The sequence below is a fragment of the Chlorocebus sabaeus genome, chromosome 1, assembly GCF_047675955.1.
Source record: "Chlorocebus sabaeus isolate Y175 chromosome 1, mChlSab1.0.hap1, whole genome shotgun sequence".
Classification (NCBI taxonomy): domain Eukaryota; kingdom Metazoa; phylum Chordata; class Mammalia; order Primates; family Cercopithecidae; genus Chlorocebus; species Chlorocebus sabaeus.
In genome coordinates, this window is record NC_132904.1 from 106010969 (window position 1) to 106025542 (window position 14574).

A 14574-nucleotide genomic window follows, 5' to 3' on the forward strand; every position below is an offset into this window, starting at 1 on the left:
GGGTTGTCCTGGAGATTGGATTCACTGGTGCTGGCCTTATGTCTGGTGCTAGAGTGGGCCTAAAGTCTGTGGCTGTGGGGGCCAGCCTAGTGCTGTGGATAGTTAGGGCGTTGTGCCATTGGAGTCAGCCTGGCAGTGGGGCAGAGGCCAAGTCTGCTATGCAGTCTTGTAGCCTAGGGCTGCAGGATATAGCCTAGCGCTGGGACAGACCTGGAAGCTCAGTCTGCAGATATTGGCCTAGAGTTTGGAGCCATGGGGACCTGCCCAGTGTTGATTTTTACTGGGGTTTTGGAGGTCTGAAGCAAATTCTGGTGCTCACTTTCCTCTCCTTTCCCCTTGCAAAGAGTATCTCTCTCCATGTTGTGCTGTCTGGAGTTCGAGGAGAAGCAATGTGGGCAAGGTAAAACTGTCCTTCCTATGCTCTTCAGTGTGTCTTTTAAAAAAATTTCTCTGCTACACCTGGGTGCTATAATCTGTTACCTTGTTTCCTTAGCTCTTTGGAGGATTTTTGAGCATGGATAGTTGTTTGAATTGATGTTTCTATGGCAGGAGGAGTGCAGGAGAGTCCTATTCTGCCGTCTTGCTGATGTTCCTTGGTGCATATTTGTATCTGATTATCAATTGCATTTTTCTGACTCTTGAATGTTTACTAACTTTTTTTGCTTTACATCAAACATTAACAATAAAAGAACCATAGAATCTGAGTATGATGTTATCTTCTAATATGGATGATCTGATCTTTCCTCTGGCAGAGTCTGATACCCTCAATCTAATAAAGAATTGAGCTGGAATAAGAGCAGATTGATGTCTAGTAAAACTCAATGTACTTTTGTTTTTTGTCAATGAATATTTAATAACAAGGTTTACAACATATGCTTATCTAATATATAATTTTATGTCACTGCAGCAAAAGAAAACATCTCATTCACTGGATAAAAAAGGCCTGCTTTATACGTGTTCAGTTCAGTGCAATTAAAAAATACTGTGATTATCATTTCATAACTTCAGAATTTGAATAGGTGCCAGTGTTCTTTCCTTTTTCATATAGGAAAAAAAAATCCCATTTTTAAAACTAACGTTTCTTTAAAGTCAAAACTACAGTTCTGAGCAAAAACCTTGGGAAGAAAGAGCAACACGTCAGCAAATGCTTGGACTCTGAGTTGGGCCCTGGACTTATATTTAATCAGGACTTTTGCCATTGCCACTGCTGCTGCACCAGCACCTGAAACTCACAGCCATCATCAATAGCTTTTTTTTTGACATCCCTCAAGCCATCTCTTACTGCATCTTTGAGTGTGTGCATGCTTATTTGGTCCTTTGACCAATAATGCGACAGAGCCAGGATTGTTATATTTCTCAATAAAGGTGAATATTTCCTCTCCCAATGTATATTCACAGAGAAGTCCTGCATATCCTACACAGTCAGGATTTAGGTCATCAAAAGAATTAGAGCCACCCCATCACTAGACAAGAGTCAGCCTCTCTATATTTCTCCTTTTAGCACTGTGCAGAACTATGCCTTCTTTTTCAAGAGCACCTAAGCAAAAGAGGTCAATTCCATTTTGATAAATAATAACAAATCCTTTATCTGAATCACCACAAACTTTTTCAGTTCTATTATTTTTAAACTCTATATGCAATGAATTTTCTTTCAACTTCTAGTTTTTCTCTCTCTTCCTGACCCTTGTAAAAAAAAAAATCCAGAAGATAGTCCATACTTGTGCAAAAAAAAAAATTATTTTATTAGATTCATGCTAATTTTGTGAATATGAATTTTGATTTTACCAGAACATATTTGTTTTGGGGGGTTTAAATTTTGTTTTAGGTTTGGGGTACATGTGACCATTTGTTACACAGGTGAACACATGTCACAGGGGCTTGTTGTACATATTATTTCATCACCCAGGTATTAAGCCTAGTACTCAATAGTTATCTTTTCTGCTCCTCTCCCTCCCCCTCAGGTAGATCCCAGTGTCTGTTGTTTCCTTCTTTGTGTTAGTATTTAGCTTCCACTTACAAGTGAGAACATGTAGTATTTGGTTTTCTGTTCTTGCATTAGTTTACTAAGGATAATAGCCTCCAGCTCCATCCATGTTCCCACAAAACACATATAATTCTTTACAGTATTCCATCGTGTATGTGTACCACATTGTCTTTATCCAATCTGTCATTGATGGGCATTTAGGTTGATTCCGTGTCTTTACTATTGTGAATAGAGCTGCAATGAACATTTGCATGTATGTGCCTTTATGGCAGAATGATTCATACTCCTCTGGGTATATGCCAAGTAATGGGATTGCTGGGTCGAATTGTAGCTTTGATTTTAGCTTTTTGAGGAATCGCCATACTGCTTTACACAATTATTGAACTAACTTACACTCCCACCAACAGTGTATAAGTGTTCCCTTTTCACCACAACTTTACCAGCATGTATTTTTTTTAATTTTTAATACCCATTCTGATTGATGTAAGACAGTATCTCATTGTGGTTTTCATTTGCATTTCTCTATTAATCAGTGAAGTTGAGCTTTTCGTCATATAATTATTGGCAACATGTATGTCTTCTTATGAAAAGTGTCTATTCATGTCTTTCCCTACATTTTTATGGGTTCTTTTTTTTTGTATATTTGTTCCTTATAAATGCTGGATAATAGACCTTTGTCAGATGCACAGTTTGCAAAAATTTTCTCCCATTCTGTAGGTTGTCTGTTCACTTTGTTGATAAGTTTATTTTGTTTTTATTGCAATTGCTTTCAGCATCTTTATCATAAAATCTTTGCCAATGCCTATGTCCTGAATAGTACTGCTTAGGTTGTCTTCCAGAGCTTTTATAGTTTTGGGTTTTACTTTTGTCTTTAATCCATCTGAATTTTTTATACGGTACAAAAAACGGGGTGCAGTTTTTTAATCTTCTGTATATAGCTAGCCATAAAACTACACGGTTCTGAAAGAAAGCTTAGGGGCAAAGATTTCTTAGAGAAAACACAAAAGGCAATAACTTTGAAAGGAAAAAAATGATTAATTGTACATTATAAAATTTTAAACCTTCTGCTCTTAAGGAACACCACTTAAAAATATAAAGCAAGGATTATATTCAAAGAAAAGTATATACATATTAATTTGTAACTTGATGTATAAAGAACTTCTATATATTAATAATAAAATGTAAACAATTGAATAAAATGGGTAAAAGATCTGGACAAATGTATCAGTAAAGAAGATATATTAATGGAAAATAAGCAATTAAATGGTGTTCAGTGTCATCAGTAATCAGGGAAATTCCAATTAAAATCACAATGAGCTATCACAAAACATTATAATGGCTAAAATTAAAACAACAAGCATATGAATTCCTTTTTATTTTATATATATTCCTTGAGATGGAGTCTTATTCTTATCCCGGGTTTGAGCAATTCTCCCACCTCAGCCTCTCGAGTAGCTAGGATTACAGGTAACTGCCATCATGCCTGGCTAATTTTTGTAGGGATGGAGTTTCACCATGTTGTCCAGGCTGGTCTTGAACTCCTGACCTCGGGTGATCCACCTGCCTCGGCCTCCCAAAGTGCTGGGATTACAGGCGTGGCCACAGTGCCCGGCCAAATTCGTAATATACATAATAACATAGGCCAATTTCAAAATGTTATTTTATGTGAAAAAAATTATATACAAAATATTGCATTCTCAATGATTCTATTTATATCAAGTCCATGAATATGCAAAACTAATTATAGGTAGTAGCAATCAAAACTATGGTGGTATGTTGTATGGGCTGTGGGAGTTGACTAAGGCAACCAGGAGGAAAAATTTTGTAAATTGAGAAGATATTCTTTATCTGGATCGAGATGCTGATTACACTATTGTACATCTTTATCAAAACTCATCAAATTGTATGTTTAAAATATTAATAGTTCACCTAAATTTAAAAAAATTATGATCTACAGTTGGCTGTAAAATCTCTGCTTTGTCTTATCATTAACTGTGAAAATATGATTTGTCTCTTAAATTAATGAATATTTTTGAGCCAGAAGTAAAAGCCTCAGAAAAAAAAAAAAATCTTACAACCATTACTTTTCAGATGAGGAAACTAAACAGCAGATAAGTGGTTTTTTAGTGACTTCCACAAAGTCACTAAAAAATAAAAAGGCAGTATTCAAAAGGAAAAAAGGAAACTTCCCATCCTAATTCAAATACATTTTATAATACATCATAGCATACTTATCAAAAATAACAATATATTCAGATTAAATTTATAAAACCATTTAAAAAGGTAAAATAAAATATTGGAGGTAAATTTGAACAAGAATTACAGCCTTATTAAATAACAAAATGGAATCCTGATATCAAGTCTTAGTATTTAAGCGTCATGGTTTAGTCTAAAACTATACTGCCATGATATTTTTAAAAAATTAATATCATGAAATGATCATATTGCCTGCAATTCTCAATTATAATTTATAAATTTGGAGTTGAACAGAGTTTTATCCTACATCTGATAATGCACTATACTCATTCAACCCTTATTGGGTGGCTCATATGTGGCAGCACAGTTCTGGATTACTTTTGGATGGAAATTTAGTACTGTGGTATTGCTTAGGATCACTTTAAGTGGTTTATCTTTCCTATCCACTTAATTCTAAGTTAGCATTATAGATAATATAATTTTGTAGCTTATTTTTTAAAAGATTATTAAAGTATAGTTTTGGAATAAACCATGAAACCTAGATACCAAGAACTGATGTTAGGAATCCATTTTGTTGTCAGATAGAGTTGTGATTCCATTTGTCTCAATTATTTTATTCTACCTTTCAATTACTTTATAATTTTAGCTTAGATTTTTGGATACATATACTATGATGAAACATTAAAAGTGGTGAGTATTGAGGCTCCATATGAATCAAATTCCCCGTGCAATTAGTGATTCTCTCTTTGTGATGTGTAACTGGATAAGAATAACAAGTTTCTCAGATAATGAAAAGATTGAGGGTCTGATCCCTCTCTCACTGATAACTTATTCTGAGATGACTAATAGGGATGAGGCCAAAGATAAGGATTTTAGTCTACTATTTTAGCTACATCTGTTCCAATCAGTAGTAACTTCCAGAGTGGCAATCACAACTACTCTCTGTAGGGTCAGCTACTAGATGCTCTAGCAATGTCCTTCTGGAATATTGCTTCTCTACAACATCGTCTTCATGTCAGCAGTTGGACAGCTCCTAATGATGCTCTTGCTTAGCCTAAGCACTACCTCTAGAGGTCGCTTCCCAACTGGGTGCATGCTGATCCCCCTGGAATAGCAGCTTTCAAACTTTTTCCTGAGGGAACACACTTTACATTCTGACCCAGTGAACACGACATGCTTGTATAAAATCAAAACAAACATCACAAAATAATACCCTTATTACATGTGATGTTGTATTTCATTTAATTTTTTTTTTTTTTTTTTTTTTTTTTGAGACGGAGTCTTGCTCTGTAGCCCGGGCTGGACTGCAGTGGCCGGATCTCAGCTCACTGCAAGCTCCGCCTCCCGGGTTTACGCCATTCTCCTGCCTCAGCCTCCGGAGTAGCTGGGACTACAGGCGCCCGCCACCTCGCCCGGCTAGTTTTTTGTATTTTTAGTAGAGACGGGGTTTCACCGTGTTAGCCAGGATGGTCTCGATCTCCTGACCTCGTGATCCGCCCGTCTCGGCCTCCCAAAGTGCTGGGATTACAGGCTTGAGCCACCGCGCCCGGCCCCATTTAATTCTTAAATGAGAACCATTATTGATCACAAAACCAGTTCAGGTTGTTATGATTCTTTCTTAAATGAGAATCATAACAACCTGAACTGGTTTTGTGATCAATAATGGTTAACAACATGCTGTCCGTAAAACACTGATCTAGAGGTAACAATTATACAGGAGCATTAACCTCAATAAAATATTTTTTAAAAGAATTTCGACAAATTTCTGGGTTAGAGAAGTGATTGATTTCCAACATTCTGAACATGAAGAATATACACATATATGGAACCTAATCAGGTCTTCTTTTAACAGAGAAGGTAGAAAATAACATAGTTAAGAATTATATACTAATGCCTTCTGAATCATCAGTTGGTATTTTTGGTAACATTTTTGTTTATTTCAGCATACATCTTCATATTACTGCTTCATCCCCAAACTATTTACTACTTGTGTTGATGTATAAAAGAACATGGCTAGTCCAGGTACGGTGGCTCACTCCTGTAAACCCAGCACTTTGGGAGGCCAAGGTGGGCAGATCACTTGAGGTCAGCAGTTCGAGACCAGCCTAGCCAACATGATAAAACTCTGTCTATAATAAAAATGCAAAAATTAGCCGGATATAGTGGTGCATGTCTGTAATCACAGGTGCTTGGGAGGCTGAGGCAGGAGAATTGTCTGAACCTTGGAGGTGGAGGTTGCAGTGAGCCAAGATTGTGCCACTGCACTCCAGCCTGAACAACAGAGCAAGACTCCATAAAAAAACTTCTTTTTAATTTTCTCTTATAATAAAAAAAAATGTAGTTTAATTAGGATTTTGGAATTACACTTCTAAGAGTGATGGTTCCAAATAAATGCACATGCACATACACACACACCCCTTAGCTTTGTCCTTTCTTGGGCCACTGCCATCCCATCTCAGCTCCCCAGTTTGACACACTATTGTCACTTCTACTCAAAGGTTAGGTCTAGGGTCAGAACATGATGTCAAAATCCCAGTGGAGGAAAGCACCCATGAAAAGTCCCAGGGGAAAGCAACATGCTGAAGTCTGACACATTATCTTTCATTAAGTTCAACAAAGGAAGAGTTTCCTCCAGTATCAGAATAGATCTTGTCCTTCAAATGAGCAACCCAAGAAGTCACTGGGTTTGTATTGGGCCAGCTGTATGAAAAACATGAAAACTTACAAACTAGATTCACAGCAGCACAGTGAGATGCATGTGCTATGAAACACAGAGCCGTATCTCCCAGCTCACTCCAGAGCCTGTGATCACTGGAAGGACTGACAGATGGAATCATTTGCTATATCTGTTAGGATTGTGTTTGCCTGCAACTAACCACAAAGGCAACACAGAACAAAAAGACTCCAAAGGGTTAAGCAAATAGGGATTGATTTGATCTATGCAATAAGAAGAGCATATACAGGCACTCTACTGCTGGCTTTGGGGCTCAACCATGCCACCAAAGACCCATCTCTACCTCTTTATCTGACCACCCTTGTCATTAGCACATTGGCCTTTGTCCACATTCTTATAGGCCTGTGGTCTCAAGGTGACTACTTAGGCCTCATGTTCACATCTTAGATGGAAAACAGGGAAGGGCAAGTCAGCTTAAAGAAAAGTCTGCCAGGGAGACTATGAAGGCTGCCCTCCTTAGAGACTTTTATAGACATCTTATTGTCAGAACATGGCCATTCCCTTGCTGCTAGTGAAATCAAGTGCTTTTAAGTGAGGCATAGTGGTGTCCTGCACTATGAGAAGGGAAATGAAAACTGACAAATAATTCTCTCTCTCCTCTCCTGTATGCATGTGTGTGTGTTGCTCTTTCTCGGTCTCTCAATTTTTTTTTTTCTGAGCACACATAGTTAAGTTTTGGAAAATCAACTGTATGTTTGACATAATCTCACTATACTTCGCTCATGAATTAATTTATAGATATATGAGAGAAGGAATGGGAAGGGAATTAAAATTTGCTGAGTATCTAAAATGGGCTAAATAAATTGTTAGGCCTTTTTTATATGTGTGTGTGCATAGATAGATGTAGATGGTATAGATCTAGCATGTGATGAGTATATACCCTTCTCATAGGCTTTTATAAGACATATATATATATACACACACACCTATATATATCTTACAGATACACACCAATATATACAAAAACCTATGACAAAGGCATAATTATGCCTATGCTACATATTGAGAAAATGATGCTCAGATTAAGGAAGTTTGCTTGCAAAAGTAGTCAAGATTCAGACATAATTCTGTCCATAATCCATACTGCTTTACAACTAGAAGATAGAAGAGGCAAGACAAAATATGCATGCAGTGTTTTGCAGTCTGCACAAAATTTTAAATCGATCATTACTGAGTCATTCAAGTCACTAAGACAATATATTTAGCCAGAAAATAGCCTCCTGTGCCTAATAGTTCATATATAAGTTTTGAGTATCTTCCAAGCCCAGCTCAAACGTGACAGGGGCTTGGATGACCTGTTGCCAAGAAAACATCAGGGCTACATTTTTTACTGGACCTGTTCTGATGTCTAACTGTTCTGATGTCACTTAGGAACAGCCTGAGAGCAAATGCGTCTTCTTGCTCCTGCTTCCTGAATCCCAAATGGACATGGATTTTGTCAGAGGCTCATGACAGGCATAGCTTTGGCACAGATCCCAGAGCCACCATGTGGCCGCCACAGCCCTCAAACTCTTTCCACTTTGGCATAGTAAAAGCAGGATCTGTTCTGAATTGAAATGGGAGCTCTACATTGTTTCCCAGAGGGAGAGATGATGTAGAGCAAATAAATAAATTTCACTGATAACAAAATAGAGCTTGCAAATTTCATCACTAGGGACTCTAGAAACATTTCAGATACTGTTTATTTAACACAGTCTCTGGGATGATTTTTACCATACTCCACCATGGGTAGGGCATGCAGAGAATAATGGTTTTCTTTTGCATAATGTACAACTGTTTAAAGCTATGTTATCTGTGGGAAAAATGAGACTGATCCACTGGAAAAAAATGCAGTAAGAAATGGATTTAGCTAAAAAATGAATTGGGTTCAACATAAATGTGTAAAACGAGAGCTAGAATATTGACATCTCATCTCCTTTAAAAAAAATAACCTGGGTGAGCTCTCACAGTCATTTGAAAAGCTAATACTGTCTTCTCATTGTTATCTAGTTACTGGGATGCTGCTTCCACTACCTGTAATGATCAATTTGTGTGGCAGTATCATACACTGTTTATTTAAGTGACAGGGAAAATGATGATTATCCTCCTTCCTTGTAGTTAATGCTCATTGAGACTAATTCTTTTTGAGGAAGTTGAGAACTGAGCTATGAAGAAGAGAAACTACATTATTTTCTGAAGGACTGGAGAATATCTGCATTCAAAACCAAGTGGGGCACTTTGCATTAGTGGCCATAAATAGGAAGTCAGAATGGCAAATTAGAGGAGATCATTAGACTCCCAAACCTGCCTTTTAAGGGTCTGAAAATCAGATGGATAAGTAGAGAGGCATTGCTCTTGAATATTTCCATGTAGATCAGGATAAAGGAAAAGCTAGGAATTTTTTTCTTGATATTCCATGAATGTGCCATTTTATTCTGTGTTCCTCTGAGTGACAATGAAGGAAAAAAAGAATTCTTGACAAAGCCCGTGACTTAGTGTTTTTCAAGGCACTTTACATACTTTTATCCCAATAGGACATAGGGATTACTTCCATTTGACAGAAAAGGAAACTGAAGTTATAAGTGGCGAAAACACTTATGTATGGTTTAAGATTGTAAAACATAGCAGAGTTTAAAAACAAACACAGATTAGACTAGTTCCAGAGCCATTTTCTCTCCTCTATATCATGCTCCCAGATAGGGAAAATGAGACTGATTAATTTCCTCATTAAAACCAAATGTAAGAGATGGATAGGGACATCCCTATGGCAGAATATTTGTTTGAAACTTCATATTGTACAATGGGAATGAATAAACTGAAGGTCATCATGAAGAAAGGTAACCAGGATGGCTAGGAATTTGGACATTATGACAAAGGAAAGCCAAAGAAAGGGTGGAAGTGTAGATGATCAAGGAACTTAGTGAGCATCTTAAAGATAAGAAAGGCTTACACAGGGAAGGCTATTCTGATGGCTGTTAGAAAGAAGTGGATGTCAGCCCACCACTGGAAATGATTTATTATAATTAGATGAATTTTAAAAGTGGAACAGGTTATATCATATGGTGCTGACACAGAGACTTAATCTTGCATCTAAGAGGCTGAAGAGAGGACTTCTGCAGTGGGTAGAAGATTAAATGAGATGACCTCTATTGTATCTCTCACCATTATTCTTTTATGCTATAAATTATAATCCTGTATGAGCTAGGAGCAGTGCATGACCTTTGCTTTTGGTGTAGAAGTATTACTGGTATCAGAAGTCCTAGAGCCCAGAGAAAGTGGATACAGGGAAGTGAGCAGCAAAAAAGAACATGAATAAAGGAATGCTTTTGTCAAAAAGGCAAGTAAGAAAAGGAATTCTTAAAGATGCTGCCTTCTTACATTAGATATTCTTGAAAACAAAGAATCAGGAGTTTAGAAATCCATACTTCTAGATCAACAAAAGGAATCAGGGAGAAAGGCAAGATTAGATGCAAATATTACATTGTAAAACTGAAAGCAGTCAGGTTAGATTTTAGGATTGTTTGAGTGTAATGATCATGTCTTAATCTTCCACTTGTCCAATTCAGCACCTACCACCTATTCTTCAGACATAGAAGATAGTAAACATTCAAAGAATCTCCTAAAAGGAGACAAAACTTAACAAAAGACAAAATTCCAATAAATGAGAAGAAATGATAGGGAATTATAAGCATTATGCAAAAGAAAGCTTTTATTCTGTGCATACCTACTCATTGTGGACATCAAAATTCCTGTGGAATATAAACTGATTTTGCGCCTAGAAAAGAAGATGCTATGGAATCTTTGGGACAGAGATATGTGAAAGAGATAGAGGTAAACCTGCACCCACTATGTGAAGACAACAGCACAGGATACATATAAATATTTTTGTTAAACCAGTCCCAGAACTCGGGGAATGCTATTTCCACCTACCCTGTTAAATGGAGTGGTGATACAGGGAATTTCTTAAGTATATACTTCCATACATTGCCCTTGTGACCTTGTCACAGTGATCTCAGTTCATTGGGTCAGGAATGGATTTCTAAGTCAGAGGCTGCTATCTGTGGGCTGGCCAGCCGTCTCTCTGATGGTTTGGTATTAGAGGTCTATCAGCAGGTACACTCTTCACTGATGGTCAGCCTAATCAGTAAGTTTTAGGATTGACAGATTTAGCAAATAAAAAATAGGACTCCCATTTAAATTAGAATTTCAGATAAATAATGAATCATTTTCTAGTGTATGTTACTAATTTGTATGGGTCATATCTATAGAAAAAGGTATTTCCCATTTACCTGCAATTAAAATTTAACTGAGCACACTGTATTTACCTGACAGCTCTAATCAGATTGGAGTTCAAGACAAAGTATTGCAGTAATAGAGAAGTCATAGGAAATATATAGATGAATGACGTTCATGAACAGTAAGCCACAGTCCACCTACTGCTGGGAGGAATAAAGTTACCCAGTCACTAGAGCTGCTGCCATGCCAAGAAGATACTATGCTACCTCTAGGAAACATCCCAGCCCCTCAGATCTAGTGAGGCTCTGCTTAGACTATTACTCAGACCTTCTATTTCTCCATGATTTCTTGCAATAAACCCCCATTAACTGAGGGAATCTGAGTGCATTTCTTTTATTGGCAACTGAAGAGACTATAACTGCCACAGAACTGTCTACTTAATATTCATTCCTTCTTTTTCCTTACTATCAAAATTCTAATTTTAGTTGGCACGTGAATGTGCTTACAGGATCTAAATCAAGCATGACAATCTAATTTAATTTTCACAACCTCTCTTGTAGCTAGAGAGGCCTATATAACCTAATTCTGATCAATGAGACCTATCTGGATGTGATTCCAGGGAAAGCTTTGCCTTTCCCCCCAAAAAAAAAAAAAAAAAAGGACAGATGTTGCTGATGTGATCTCTTCCACCACCTTTTCCCTGCATCAAATAAGGACCGATATCTTGAAGAGCAACAGCCTTCATGTGACCACGATGATGTTGCATAAAAAATGAAAGCAATATGCAAAATGATAGCATTATTGAGCAGCTGAAATAGCACCAGCAACTACCTTCTAATGGTTATATATTTTGTTATCTAAGAAAAAACAATCCCTCCTTTGCTTAAGCCACTATAAATTGGGATTTCTGTTACTTGCAGCCAAATCTAACCCTAACTGATAAATCAAACAAAAAAATCCTAGGATCCACTGAACATACTTTACTTCAAGTTTCACAGCAAATTATCACAAATAAGACAACAGAATTGCCCCCCCTAATATGCTGCTATTATTTGGATGCTTGTCCCCTCCCAAATTTCATGTTGAAAGGTGATTCCCAGTGTGGGAGGTATGGCCTGGTGGGAGGTGACTGGATCATGAAGGCAGAGACCTCATGAATAGTTTAGCACCATTCCCTTTGTGGTGAGTGAGTTCTCACTCAATTCACCAGAGATCTGGTTGTTTTAAAGAGTCTGGGACCTCCCCATTCTCTGTTTCTTATTCTCTATCTTGCCATGTGACATGCTTGCTCCCACTTTGCTCTCCACCATGCTTGGAAGCTTTCTGAGGCCCTCACTAGGAGCAGATGCTTCAGCCATGCTTGTACAGCCTGAAGATCTATGAGCCAGTCAAAACTCTTTTCTTTATAAATTACTCAATCTCAGGTATTTTTTAAAGCAATGCAAGAACAGACTGACACATATTTCATGAACATTTCTGACTTAATAACTCTTTTTAGAATTGCTCCTATGCAGAATTCTTTCCTCTCCACTTATCTGAATTGCTTTTTGTTAAGTCTTATTTCTGAGAGATTCTATTATCTTGGCCCACATTGATTCTCTTCCTATTCTGAATCTGATGGAATTTACAGTCTAGACTCTAAAACATTCATTTCATGCTTGAGGACAGCAAACCTCTGTTTTATCACTTGATTACTATGCTGTTATATATGTAACATATCCCTTTATTGGGTGGCAAACTTCTGAAGGGCAAATATATACATATACTTAGTGTGTTTTGAGTGTCTACCATGGTGTTTACTAGGTATAAACATTAGATAAATGTTTGTCTTGACAGTGAGAGCAATGATAATGTTGTTGGAAAACATTTAGATGTAATTTGATAAGATCGCTGGTCATGTGTGTTCCAGGGACTATGCTAGACTAGGTGGATTTACCAATACAGCCATGTAGCCTAAGGGAAAACCAAGGAAAGCAGAAACTTACCAGTTATGTGATTTTGGCAAGTAAATTAACATCTGTAAACCTTATCTTCTCTTCTGTAAAATACGGTGTTATTATAAAGATTTAAAATAATGTTGGTAACCATCCCCCAATGCCTGTGGCATACTAGGCATTAACATTAAGAATCTAGCTTTGATCTCCAAAAACATATGCGAACCAAATTAGAGGCTCTTCTGGCAGAGTTGAGAAGAAATGCTATTGCATATTTCCCCTAACAAAATTGATGTAAGGAAAGAAAAGATAGTACATTGAAAAAAAAAAAAAACCACTGAATTAATAAATGGAAGATCTAGTAATTCTAATTCTGTGACTAACTGGTTGTGTGACTTTGTGTAGGCCAGTTAATCCCTCTGAAACTCAGTTTTCTGTTTGTAAAATGCAGATAATGTGACCTGATTTACCTGCCTCGCAGAATTATTACAAAAAGTATGTGAAATAATATAGAAAAAAGTACTTTAAAAAATACAAAGTATTATATTAACTTAAGGGTGAAGGAGAAAATACACATTTCAAGAATTATCAGAAGATGCAAATTTATTTATAGCTTGAAAAAAGTTGTCCAAATTTCCAACTCACATTGAGTGACTTAGCAAAACTTCAGCTCTTAAAAAAGTGTTCAAAGACAAATGAGGAGTGGTGAGAGAGGGCATCCCTGTCTTGTGCCAGTTTTCAAAGGGAATTTTTCCAGTTGTTGCCCATTCAGCATGATATTGGCTGTGGGTTTGTCATAAATAGCTCTTATTATTTTGAGGTACGTTCCATCAATACCGAATTTATTGAGCGTTTTTAGCATGAAGGGCTGTTGAATTTTGTCAAAAGCCTTTTCTGCATCTATTGAGATAATCATGTGGTTCTTGTCTTTGGTTCTGTTTATATGCTGGATTATGTTTATTGATTTGCGAATGTTGAACCAGCCTTGCATCCCAGGGATGAAGCCCACTTGATCATGGTGGATAAGCTTTTTGATGTGCTGCTGAATCCGGTTTGCCAGTATTTTATTGAGGATTTTTGCGTCGATGTTCATCAGGGATATTGGTCTAAAATTCTCTTTTTTTGTTGTGTCTCTGCCAGGCTTTGGTATCAGGATGATGTTGGCCTCATAAAATGAGTTAGGGAGGATTCCCTCTTTTTCTATTGATTGAAATAGTTTCAGAAGGAATGGTACCAGCTCCTCCTTGTACCTCTGGTAGAATTCAGCTGTGAATCCATCTGGTCCTGGACTTTTTTTGGTTGGTAGGCTATTAATTATTGCCTCAATTTCAGAGCCTACTATTGGTCTATTCAGGGATTCGACTTCTTCCTGGTTTAGTCTTGGGAGAGTGTAAGTGTCCAGGAAATTATCCATTTCTTCTAGATTTTCTAGTTTATTTGCGTAGAGGTGTTTATAGTATTCTCTGATGGTAGTTTGTATTTCTGTGGGGTCGGTGGTGATATCCCTTTAT

General features: G+C 37.1%; 1 pseudogene; it reads right to left on the reverse strand.

Annotated features, from left to right (window-relative positions):
* Positions 1 to 1040: 1040 nt before the first annotated feature.
* Positions 1041 to 1716, reverse strand: LOC103248418 (T-complex protein 1 subunit zeta pseudogene; annotated as a pseudogene).
* Between the last annotated feature and the right edge of the window lie 12858 nt (positions 1717 to 14574).